Here is a 9,691-nt window from a genome sequence, read left to right as displayed (position 1 = left end):
GAGCCCACCAGTGAGCCAGGCAGGCAGCAGCTGCTTCTAGCCAAGGCCAGGCCTGGGTTGGGTCCCTCAGTTTACTCTGAAAGAGCCATCTTCAAAGCTGTTTATTCACAGCAGTGTTCATTTGTATCTGGTTTGATTCTCACTTCCTACCCCAACACATAAGCCCCTGTGTTCCCCGCATGCTTCATGTGGATTCATTCCTTCTGCTGGTCAAGTGCTCAGGTCTAAAATGCTCTCTCCAATTCCTGCTCCTCCTCACTTTTTGTCTATAGGTAAAATGCAGATGTGCATGTTCCCAAGGTAACGGCTTTGTCCCCGGCTAAGGGCAGGGGAGGAACTCTCTGATAAACAGAGCTGGCTAAAATCTAGAGTCGGGAGAGATGCAGAGTCACTGACTAAGGGGTCTTCAGATGGAGACTTGAGGCTCTTGAGAGAAAGACGTCTGTCTTTAGAAACAGCTAGCAAGAGCTTGGTGTGATAACTCCCACCTGTAATTCTAGCTACTCAGGAGGCTGAGATCTGAAGATTGCAGTTCAAAACTAGCTTTCGCAGAAAAGTCCATGAGACTCTTATCTCCAGTTCATCAGCAAAAGGTGAGAAGGGGCGGTGTGGCTCAAGTGGTAGACCACTAGCCTTGAGTGAAACAGTGTAACTGGAGTTGAGACGCTGAGTTCAAGGCCCAGTATTGGCACCACATGGGGTTTTCTGCTCTGGTCCAATGTCCTTCCTTCCTTTTCCTACCTAATGAGCCACATCTCTCAGGGACCATCTCCAGTCCCACCTCCTGCCAGCCCAGATGTTTCCGGACCCCTTCAGGAAAAACACAGGTGTGGCCAGGCTCCCTTCCTCCTTTTTATGCATCTGTGGTCAGAGTGCCCAGCAGGCTATCTTCACCACAGAGCCTCCTAAATCAGGCCCCCTATGTCCAGGCTTCTCCTCGCTAAGCCTCCGGATTCCACTAGGGAGGATAGCAGGGAACAATCTCAGTCCCTCAGAGGTAGAGACCTCCAGGGGAGGCCCCTCTGACAGTAGTGGTGGTGGTTGTCTCTCCAGGATGCCACACAGCATCTCAAGTGAACGCTGCAGATACCGGGACTCTCACCCCCAAATAAAAGAAGCAGAGAAGGCCAGTGGAGGCATTTGCTAGAGTATGCACAGCTGGTTAGCTCCTCTCTACAGTGAGTGACCTTCCACTGGGTCACACTGCCTCCTGGTGGCTGGGAGGCCACAATATTGGGGTTTAAATGGAAACCCTCAGAGATCCTTGGGCCTCTAGCCCATGACTGAGCAGCTCAGGTTTCTGCCCTGAGATATTTACAACTTCCCAGTGGGAGTGAGGAGCAATGGGGTGGGGGGAGCTGGAGCAGGGGGACAGAGAGGGACGGATGTCACTATTTCCAGCTCTCCTGGAGGCACAGCTGTGCCCAGGGAAAGCACCAGCAGCTGGCCTTCTTTTGGAAGAGTGGGCTGCTTTCTGCTTTGAGCTGATATAGGTTCCTGAGATTTAGCCCAGGCCTGGAGGGCTTGTTTTGTCTAGAGACATTCTGGAGTCTCCTCAATTTCTAAGGAGAGAGAAAGTAGACAGTGCGCTTATGGACCTCCCCGTGGTCCAGAGAGAGAGGGACACGGCTTGCACAGTTTTGATGCAAGATGTCTCTAAGGCCTGTCGGTGTGTGGAGGGGGAAGGGGGGGGGTGCATGCTTGAACTCAGGACTATTCCTTTTTTTGCTGAAGGCTGACACTTTATCACTAGAGCAACAGTTCCACTTTTTCTTTTCCTTTCCTTTTGGTGATTGACATAAGTCCCATGGACTCTCCTGCTTGGGCTTGGCTTCGAACTAAGATCCTCAGATTTCAGTTTCAGAGTAGGTATCATTACACGTCTGAGCCACTGGCCCCCAGCCCTGTACCTCTATTTAACCTGTACTATATTAGCACAGAGCTAGCACTTGAGAAGTACTTATTCTATGAACACGTGTCCATTTTAGAGAAAAGAAAACTGATTTTCAGATGTGCCAGACTGGAATCAAATTAGTCTGGCACCAAGATTTGAGTCTTCTCTGCTGCATGGCTTCCTGGTTCCACTGATTGGCGAGCACATATACCTGCTTCACAACAGCTTCATGGAACTCCCACCTAGGACTTGTGGAGCTTGCTTCCACCGCCAACATCAACCTAAAGGCTTCCCTTTAGCCCACTCTGATTTGCTCACTTCTCTCCCCCTCAGTACCCAGGAGCCCAGGCCCCAGTTCAGAAGCTCTTCTCTATATCATCCTCTTTCTTCAATGCTCCTTCATCTTCCTACTCTACTCATATTTCCCTCCCCACCAACACATGGTGGAAATTCTGCATAAAGAGCTCCAATTAAAAACAAAATACAAGTCAGGCTTTGGTGGCTCCTATCTGTAATCCTAGCAACTCAGGAGGCTGAGATCTGAGGATCACAGGGACTAGCCTACGGAGAAAAGTCCCTGAGACTCTCGTCTCTAGTTAGCCAGCAAAAAGCTAGAGTTGTGGCTCAAGTGGTAGAGTGCCAGTCTGACACTCAGGCCTGGGCCCTGAATTTAAATCTTAGTACCAGCATGCGCGTGCGTGCGCGCGCGCACACACACACACACACACACACACACACCAACAATATTCTCCCAATTTCCTTGTTTTGGTCTAAATATTTGTGTCCTGCTCTGTGGGGAGCCGGATGGCACCTGTTTCCTGCCTTGCTCCTTGTAACTTATTTGGTATGTGAGTGCGAGGCCTTTACTCGTTACTAAGTATCAAGTTGCTCTTCAGTCTGCGCTTGACGAAAAAGGGCGTGATCAATCCCGAGTCTCAAAACGGCCTTAGCAACAGAGCAGCCAATGGTAGAGAGCCCCTTGTTCCTTGGGCCTATATAAGCAGTTGCATTTCCCGGCCCAGGGCCCCTCTGCTTCAGCTCTCCCTTCAATCAAGTGGCTCTTCAATAAAGCGTGATACAAGAAGGATCCTCGGGTGGTGTCCGTTCTTCCCTGCCGGTCAGGGGTGTCAGGCGCCGCAACTGGTGCCGAAACCCGGGACCTGCGGAGGGGCCGAAGAGGATCCAGAACTTGACACGTGAAGAGGACTCTCTCCGAGGTATGTGGTTCTGGCAAGACCCTATCTGGGTGCTTCCCATTGTTCTTCTTCTGTGGTTTGTGTTTGAAGGGGGGAAGGCATTAATTAAGCATCAGGATAGTCCTTCAGAATCTTCATATAAGGAGGGAGAGGTAGTAGGGCCCCAAGGTAAAGTAAAAAATAAAAAGGAAAATAAACAAAAGAAACCCGAAAGGAAAAGGGAAAAAATTGAGGGACTGCAGCCCTCACAAAGTATGGTGCAGGAGGAAGGAAGAGGAAAGAGAAACTCAGCCCTGACTTTGCATGAACAGGATGCAGAGGAGGCAGACCGAAGGACAGGAAATGAGGAGGAAGGATCCCCGGAGGAACTAAGCTCAGATGAAGAGGAAGATGAGGCAGACAGATATGGCCCCTGGGGGGAATTAGGCGCAGGGAGTGGTCAGGACGTTTCCCGCCCTGCCCCCTCTGCCCCGCCTCCCTACGCCCCGAAAAAGGGAAGTTCCTTTATCAAGGCCCGCACCTGGTCTCGGTTGGCCTCTGCTTTTCCTGTTTTTGAAAATCCCATTACTGGACAGAGAGTTTTTGAGCCAGTTTCTTACAGAGCTTTAAAGGATCTCATGGCCGCTGTACAAAATTATGGCCATTCTGCAAACTACACCATTGCCCTAGTTCGTCGATTGCAGACCACCAGCATGACTCCAACAGACTGGTATGAGGTCGGACGTTCCTGTTTGACGCATGGCCAGTACCTTGATTATTGTGCTTCTGCAGCAGATTTGGCCGCTACCCGACATAGGGAAAATACACTGGCAGGCCACCCCAATTGGTCAACCGAAATGTTATTAGGAAAAGGCCCCTATGCAGCAGACCAGACTGGATATCCCAATGAGGTTTATCAACAGATTAATAACATTTTTTACACGGCTTGGAAATCTCTTGCCAGTCGGGGGGAACGCCATGGTAACCTTACCAAAGTTGTTCAAGGACCTACCGAGCCCTTTACAGATTTTGTTGGGTGAGTCCTAGAAACTGCAGATAAATTGTTCGGGGACCCAGAGGATCACATGCTCTTAATTCAACAAATTATTTTTGAACAAAGCCTCCCTGAATGCCAAAAGGCTATAATTCCTGTAAAAGATAAGCCCTTACAAGATTGGATTAGGGCCTGCCGGAAGGTGGGAGCCCCTGTGAGCTTGGATAAAATTGTCGCCGCGGTAGCTGCGACCACTAGAAATTCAGGATTATGTTTCAACTGTCAAAAGCCAGGACATTTTAAAAAGCAGTGTCCCAATCGTGGACTTTGTCCACGATGCAAAAAGGGAAAACATTGGGCAAATGAGTGCAGAGCAGTTAAAGATGTAAATGGACAGCCTATTCAACAACCTCAGGCCTTGGAGCCAAAAAACGGGCGGAAGGGCCCGCTGCCCCAGGGCCCGCAAAATCAGGGGATCCAGTGCCAGGAAACTTATCAGAGGCCCCCACCTCATTTCCAACAGCCATTTGTTCCCGCAGAGCAACCGCAGGATCTGCAGGGTTGGACCTCCGTGCCACCGCCGGAGTGGTCTTAACTGGCGACATGGGGGCTCAGCTCATAGCAACTGACCTAATAGGCCCCCTACCTGAAAAAATGGTGGGGATAGTGTTGGGACGTGCCTCTAACACTATGAAAGGCCTTATGGTGTTCCCCGGGGTTGTCGACCCTAATTACATGGGAGTCATCCAAGTCCTCTGTTCAGTCTCTCGAGGAGCCATTTCGGTGGCCCCTGGAGATCGAATTGCCCAATTAATTTTGGTGCCTTCCCATCATCAAATTTTCCCTAGACAAGAAAAAGAAAGAGATTTGAGTACCTCGGGAGCAGACCTTGTCTGTTTGTCCATGGCCTTAAATAACCGTCCCATGTTAACATTAACAATTGAAGGTAGGACCTTTAGTGGTCTGGTGGACACGGGGGCTGACCGGAGTATCATCCAAATAACTCAGTGGCCAAAGACATGGCCCCTACAATTTTCTTCACAAACCCTGCAAGGCTTAGGTTATGCAGATACTCCTCGGGTCAGCGCAAAACAGCTGACCTGGTCCACGGAGGAAGGTCAAAAGGGAAAAATTCAGCCGTTTGTCCTCCAGGTCCCAGTTAATTTGTGGGGCCGGGATATCCAACAGCAAATGGGTTTAATTCTAACCACTGATTGCTCTTCAACGGTACAAACTATAATGAGAAATCAGGGTTTTGTCCCTACTGGTGGATTAGGAAAACATTTACAGGGCCGACATACCCCTGTAGAGCCAGTTGCCAACAAAGATAAACGAGGTTTGGGTTTTTCTTGGGGGTCACTGAAAGTTTAGCCTCCGCTGGTCCAACACCCATACCCTGGTTAACAAATAAAGCGGTGTGGGTGCCTCAGTGGCCCCTGTCCCAAGAGAAACTGGAGGCTATAACTCAATTGGTACAGGAACAACTACGATTGGAGCATGTAGAACCTTCTGTTTCCCCGTGGAACACTCCTATCTTTGTTATTAAAAAGACCTTAGGCAAGTGGAGACTACTGCATGACCTTAGAGCCATTAATGCTCAAATGCAGGTATTAGGGTCAGTTCAGCGCGGTCTTCCGCTGCTTTCTGCCTTGCCTCAAAAGTGGCCCATTATATCTATTGATATTAAGGACTGTTTCTTTTCTATTCCCCTGCACCCTCGGGATAGAGAACGTTTTGCCTTTACCTTGCCCTCTGTTAATCATGAACAACCTGATGTACGTTATCAGTGGAGAGTTCTTCCGCAAGGGATGGCCAATAGCCCTACAATATGCCAACTATATGTTGACACGGTTCTTTCCCCTGTGAGACGGCAATTTCCCATTGTTAGAATTTTTCACTATATGGATGATATTTTAATAGCTGCCCCTGAACAAAATATTCTCTTTCAGGTATTTAGTAAGTTGTCTAAACTCCTTGCAGAGGCAGGCTTAAACTTGGCACCAGAAAAGGTGCAATTTTCAGAAAAGGTTCAGTTTTTAGGTTCCATAATTTCTCCCACAGTTGTTACACCTCAAAAGGTGGTATTAAAGACAAAGCATTTGCATTCCCTTCATGATTTTCAAAAATTAATGGGGGACGTAAATTGGGTCCGAAATTTTCTTAATGTCCCTCACTCTGAATTGTTGCCCCTCTTTTCCTTATTGGAGGGAGACCCGAATGTTACCTCACCTAGAAAATTGACTGTTCAGGCTAAGAGTTCCATTCAGCGTCTTGAAAAGGCCATAGAAAATGCACAACTTTTGCGTGTAAATCCATCGGCGCCAATTTTATTGTGCATATTTAAAACAAAGAATTATCCTACAGGAGTATTATGGCAAGAAGGCACATTGTTATGGTTGCATGGAAATTCTTATGGCTTAAAAACTATTCAGTATTTTCCAGAATTAGTTGCTTTGTTAGCTCTTACAGGTTGCAAGGCGTGTTTGACTCACTTTGCAAAATTTCCTGACAAATTAATTATTCCTTATACCCGGCAACAAGTACAAATATTGGCTGCCTCTGTTGACTGGTGGGCAGTTTTGGTGTGCTCCTTTCCAAATATAATTGACAATCATTATCCCAAACATCCACTGCTGAATTTTGTGCGTGAAGATTGGGTGTATTTCCCCAAAGTCACGGAAAAACTGCCTTTGAGTAATGCCCTAAGTATATTTACAGATGGGTCAAAAACAGGCCGAGGTGCCTATGTAGTTCAAGGAAAAGAGCCAGTAACTTTAAATTTTCAACCAGAAACTCCACAAGTAGTTGAATGTCTAACAGTTTTAGAAGTATTCGGAAAATTTCCTGAGCCTTTTAATTTGTATTCTGATTCACAATATGCGGTCAATGCGGTGGCCTCCCTGGAAGACGCCGCCTCCATAAAAGGTAGCAGTACGGTTTCAAATATATTATCCCAACTTCAGAGTTTAATTTTACAAAGGAAAAACCCTTTTTTCATTGGTCATATTCGGGCACATACTGGCTTGCCTGGTCCCATGTCAGAGGCCAATGCCATAGTGGATTTGGCTGCCAGAGCCCTGGTGGGCCTTTCCCATAATTCTGTTCAATTAGCACGAGATTTTCATCAACTTTATCATGTTTCTGCAAAAACCCTTCGATATAAATTTTCCATTTCACGCCAACAGGCTAGAGAAATTGTTAAATCTTGTCAATCCTGTGTAGTATATCACCCCTCTTTTATAATCGGGGTTAATCCTAGAGGACTTTGCTCTAGCGCCTTATGGCAAATGGATGTTACTCATGTGCCTGAGTTTGGCCGGACAAAATATGTTCATGTTTCTGTGGATACTTTCTCTGGCATAATGCATGCCACTGCCCTTACTGGGGAAAGGGTGTCCCATGTCAAAGTTCATTGCTTGGAAGCCTGGGCAGCATGGGGAAAACCATTAAAATTAAAAACAGATAATGGCCCTGCTTATGCCTCTGCTGGATTTCGCTCCTTTTGCACTCAAATGCAGGTGGTTCATTCTACTGGCCTCCCCTATAATCCCCAGGGTCAGGGAATTGTGGAACGTGCCAATAGGACTCTTAAACAACTTTTATTTAAACAAAAGGAGGGAATAGGCCGAGATGCCTCCCCCAGAGAAAGGCTGGCCATTGCACTGTTTACCTTAAATTATGTAACAGTGGATGACAACGGACAATCAGCTGCTGATCGACATGCCAGTAAAATGGCGATACCACTCACACAAAAAGTAATGTGGAAAAATGTTATTGATAATAAATGGTATGGACCGGATCCTGTAATACAGAGATCCAGGGGAGCTGTTTGTGATTTTCCACAGGGACAGGAATCCCCCCATTGGGTACCGCAGCGCCTCGTGAGAATATTGGAAGAAAGCCAGAAACCCAAAGAGGATGAGGCTAAGCAAAATCCTGGGGAGAACCCTTCTGACATCTCTTCTGCTGCCACAATGTTGGACAATGGACCAGAAGAAAAAACCAATGTGGGCAGTGATGAAGACCTTTAATGCTTCTTCCGTTTTCCCCTTTGTACACCAATTCTTCCTTGCAACTTCCCTAGGACTGCAAGGTTCCCTATGCCTTACCCTGTCAAAAAATCTGTCCTTCTGTGTTAGGCTGGTTTCTCAAAAATTGGGTCGCTATGATTAATGTATAGTTCTGGCAAGGGAAGGGTTGTGGGGTTTTCTGCACTTGTTCCAGAGGCGGACCTTCCTGTTTATGTTTTTACTCTTTAAAGCTTCAAGTAATGATAGTATTTTAAATTGTTCTGCCATAGAGTGTAAATTGAGTCAATGCTGGAGCCGTTGCCTACATTTGTTCCAGTTCCTGTGAATGTTTGCTGCAGTTTGTTTTGGGTTTTGTGTCTTTAGCCTTTGGTTGCTCTGCCGAATGAGGTCTCGCAATAAGAGAGAGAGAGCAATGCTTGTTCATGCACTCACTGCCTTGGAGCAGGGACACTCCCCCCAGATTTGGCTTGCGGTTTTAAAAATGCCCTGTACTGCCTTTGCACCCTCGAGACCTCGGTCTATTGCACGAGGAATAGGAGTATGGACAGCCAAGAGTTGTGAAATGCTGGACAAAGTACCACTCCTGACCCTAACAGGTCAGGGAGAGCATGTGCGTCAGCATATGGGCTCGCGTCCCTAGCCCATCTCCACAAAGGGGATAGAGAACCTGGAGGGGAGGGATCCAGGGTTGGCCTCCTGGGTCACTCCTCTAGAATAGGACCTCAAATTTTACTTTGGAGGACAGCACCTCTACTCTCTTCACAACAGGCATGTTGGCTTGCTGCTATAAAACAAAAGGGGGGAGATGTGGGGAGCCGGATGGCACCTGTTTCCTGCCTCGCTCCTTGTAACTTATTTGGTATGTGAGTGCGAGGCCTTTACTCGTTACTAAGTATCAAGTTGCTCTTCAGTCTGCGCATGACGAAAAAGGGCGTGACCAATCCCGAGTCTCAAAACGGCCTTAGCAACAGAGCAGCCAATGGTAGAGAGCCCCTTGTTCCTTGGGCTTATATAAGCAGTTGCATTTCCCGGCCCAGGGCCCCTCTGCTTCAGCTCTCCCTTCAATCAAGTGGCTCTTCAATAAAGCGTGATAGAAGAAGGATCCTCGGGTGGTGTCCGTTCTTCCCTGCCGGTCAGGGGTGTCGGGCGCCGCACTGCTCCCTTCGCAGTTGAACACAAACTTCCAGTGTGGTAGTGTTAGGGGGTGAGGTCTTTGGGAGACAATGGGGGTTGTGAGGGCAGAACCCTCATTTGTTATATTAACCCTCTTATTAAAGATGCACAAACGTTCAGGTGCTGGTGGGTCATGCCTGTAATCCTAGCTACTTGGGAGGCTGAGATTGGGTAGATCATGGTTTGAGATCATCCTGGGCAGAAAAGTTTATAAGGCTTCTTCTCACCCCATAGCTGAGCAGAGTTGCCCAGTTATTATTGCAAGTGACACAAGAGGCTGAAATGGGGAAGATCATGGCTCCATATCAGGACAGGCAGAAAAGTCCACAAGAATTCAGCTCAGTGGAAGGAACTAGATGTAGAAACATCTACCTGTCATCTTAGCTATGACAGGGAACCCAAAATAGGCAGAACGAAGTCCAGG

At 47.6% G+C, this 9,691-nt stretch overlaps 1 long non-coding RNA gene across 1 annotated transcript; it reads left to right on the top strand.

Moving 5' to 3' along the window:
* The first annotated feature begins 2,807 nt into the window (after positions 1-2,807).
* LOC150053499 (uncharacterized) lies at positions 2,808-8,387 on the top strand. The gene is made up of 2 exons (XR_016538093.1): positions 2,808-3,111; positions 7,909-8,387. It is a non-coding gene; the product is annotated as an uncharacterized LOC150053499 (long non-coding RNA).
* Positions 8,388-9,691: the final 1,304 nt, after the last annotated feature.

The sequence above is a fragment of the Megascapheus bottae genome, chromosome 16, assembly GCF_031878675.1.
Source record: "Megascapheus bottae isolate mThoBot1 chromosome 16, mThoBot2.hap1, whole genome shotgun sequence".
Lineage (NCBI taxonomy): Eukaryota > Metazoa > Chordata > Mammalia > Rodentia > Geomyidae > Megascapheus > Megascapheus bottae.
Note: the sequence above shows the minus strand (reverse complement) of the source record. Positions and strands in the feature narration are given on the sequence as shown.